Source organism: Saimiri boliviensis, chromosome 7 (genome assembly GCF_048565385.1).
Source record: "Saimiri boliviensis isolate mSaiBol1 chromosome 7, mSaiBol1.pri, whole genome shotgun sequence".
In the NCBI taxonomy this organism is placed as follows: domain Eukaryota; kingdom Metazoa; phylum Chordata; class Mammalia; order Primates; family Cebidae; genus Saimiri; species Saimiri boliviensis.
In genome coordinates this window covers 100,606,181-100,609,011 of record NC_133455.1, presented here as the reverse complement: position 1 = coordinate 100,609,011, position 2,831 = coordinate 100,606,181, and the positions used below count along the sequence as shown (strand labels likewise).

The window sequence follows — 2,831 nt, the reverse complement described above, 5'->3', positions numbered from 1 at the left end:
TGGAACTACAGGCATGTACCACCACACCTGGCTAATTTTGAAAATTTTATTTTTATAGAGATGGGGTCTCACTATGTTGCCCAGACTGATCTCAAACTCCTGGCCTCAAGCGATCCTCCAACCTTGGTCTCTCAAAGTACTGGGATTACAGATGTGAGCCACCATGCCTGGCCAATTTTTCTCCTTCGCTTACATGCAGCCACAAAATTCTAACACAAGAAAAGAGAATGGAAGACAGGCACAGTGGCATGTTTCTGTAGTCCCAGCTATTTGGGAGGCTAAGGTGAGAGGATCACTTGAGCCCAGGAGTTTGAGGCCAGCCTGTGTAACACAGCAAGACACAATCTAAAAAAGAGAGAGAGAGAGAGAGAGAGAAAGGAGAGAGAGACTGGGAACAAGAACATAAACTATTTGATATATTTACTTAGAATAACCAACTGAAAATTATTTGAACATATTGAGCATTGCTGGAGGAAGGGTAATCCTTTGTGGGGAAAATACGTATCCTAATGGTAAAACATAAAAAGTGCCTGGAAAATTATAGAGAGGCTCAGGATGTTATACCCAAAGTGAATGCCAAAACTTAGTCATGTGGTTAATTATCAAAAGGTAAAGGAAAAACATAAGTTCATAAAATAAGGCCTTAGGTAGGGTGCAGTGGCTCACACCTGTAATCCTAGCACTTTTGGAGGCCGAGGTGGGTGGATCACCTGAGGTCAGGAGTTCAAGACCAACCTGGGCATAATGGTGAAACCCCATCTTTAAAAAAAATAAAAATAAGGCCGGGCGCGCTGGCTCAAGTCTGTAATCCCAGCACTTTGGGAGGCCGAGGCGGGTGGATCACGAGGTCAAGAGATCGAGACCATCCTGGTCAACATGGTGAAACCCTGTCTCTACTAAAAATACAAAAAAATTAGCTGGGCATGGTGGCGCATGCCTGTAATCCCAGCTACTCAGGAGGCTGAGGCAGGAGAATTGCCTGAACCCAGGAGGCAGAGGTTGCGGTGAGCTGAGATCACGCCACTGAACTCCAGCCTGGGTAACAAGAGCGAAACTCCGTCTCAAAAAATAAATAAATAAATAAATAAATAAATAAAAATAAAAATAAATAAAATTTAAAAAGAGTTAAATAATCCTACTAGTATGTGAAACATAACTGGTATTAAAGTATTAAATAAATGGCTCTCCTAGAATTTCCCTCCTTTGTACTGAAGGACCATAACTATAAGTGACAATCTTTTTTTTCTTCTTCTTCTTTTTTTTTTTTTTTTTGAGGTAGAGTTTTGCTCTTGTTGCCCAGGCTGGAGTGCAATGGTACAGTCATGGCTCACTGCAACCTCCGCCTCCTGGGTTCAAGCGATTCTCTTGTCTCAGCCTCCTGAGTAGCTGGGATTACAGACGCTTGCCACCACACGCAGCTAATTTTTGTATTTTTTGTAGAGACAGGAGTTTACCATGCTGGCCAGGCTGGTCTCAAACTCCTGACTTCAGGTGATCTGCCTGCGTTGGCCTCCCAAAGTGCTGGGATTACAGGCGCGAGTCATCGCACCTCGCTCTACAATCTGTCTTTATTATCCCATTGGGTTATGAAGAGAAGGAAAAAATACTTATGAACAATTTAAAAGAAATTTGCAAGATAGTGTAAAATTAGGTGTCAACCTGAGCGGTAATGAAAGTATTACAGAAATTCAGGGGCTGGCTGGATGCGGTGGCTCATACCTGTAATCCCAGCAGTTTTGGAGTCTGAGGCAGGAGGATCAATGAAGTCAGGAGTTCAACACTGCTTGGCCAACATGGTGAAAACCCGTCTCTACTAAAAATACTGAAGAATTAGCCAGAGGTTGTGGCACATGCCTGCAGTCCCAGCTACGTGGGAGGGTGAGACAGGAGAACTGCTTGAACCCAGGAGGCAGAGGAAGCAGTGAGCCGAGATTGTGTCACTGCACTCCAGCATGGGCAACAGAGTGAGACTTCATCTTGGGTGGGGGGAGTGGGAATAAATTCAGGAAATTTGCAGATGCTGCCACCGCCAGGAGCCCCGTGCTATCAGCCGTGGTCAACCCCACTGTATTCTTGGACATCACTGTTGACGGTGAGCCCTTGGGCCACACCTCCTTTGAGCTGTTTGCAGACAACTTTCCAAAGACAGCAGAAGACGTTCGTGCTCTGAGCACTGGAGAAAAAGAATTTGGTCGTAAGGATTCTTGCTTTCACAGAATTATTCCAGGGTTTATATGCCAGGGTATAGTGATTTCACATGCAAGTCCATCTACGGGGAGATGACAAGAACTTCATCCTGAAGCACACAGGTCCTGGCATCTTCCATGGCAAATGCTGGACCCAACACAAACAGTTCCCGGGTTTGCATCTGCACTGCCAAAACGCAGTGGTTGGGTGGCAAGCCTGTGGTCTTTGGCAAGGTGAAAGAAGGCGTGAATATTGGGGAGGCGGTACAGCGCTTTGGGCCCCGGAATGCCGAGATCAGCAAGAAGGTCAGCACTGACTGTGGACAATTCTAATTAAAGTTTGACTTGTTTTATCTTAACCACCGGATCATTCCTTCTGAGGCTCAGGAGAGCGCGCCTCCACCCCGCCTGCTCGCAGTGTCCTAGAATCTCTGCACTCTCGCAGCAGTTCCGTTCAGTTCCATGTGCTCCTTATTCCCTTCCATGCCTAGCTGGAGCAGAGCTAAGTGTATGACTATGAAATAAAAACCAAATAATAAAACAAAAAAAAATTCAGGGGAGAAGATTGGTATATCGTTAGAAGAATATAGCAAAACCTAAAAAGGAGCACAGGACTTAGATCAGACCTGCAACAATGATATATTA

At 45.1% G+C, this 2,831-nt stretch overlaps 1 pseudogene; it reads left to right on the top strand.

Annotated features, from left to right (window-relative positions):
• The first annotated feature begins 589 nt into the window (after positions 1-589).
• Positions 590-2,519, top strand: LOC141585216 (peptidyl-prolyl cis-trans isomerase A pseudogene; annotated as a pseudogene).
• Positions 2,520-2,831: the final 312 nt, after the last annotated feature.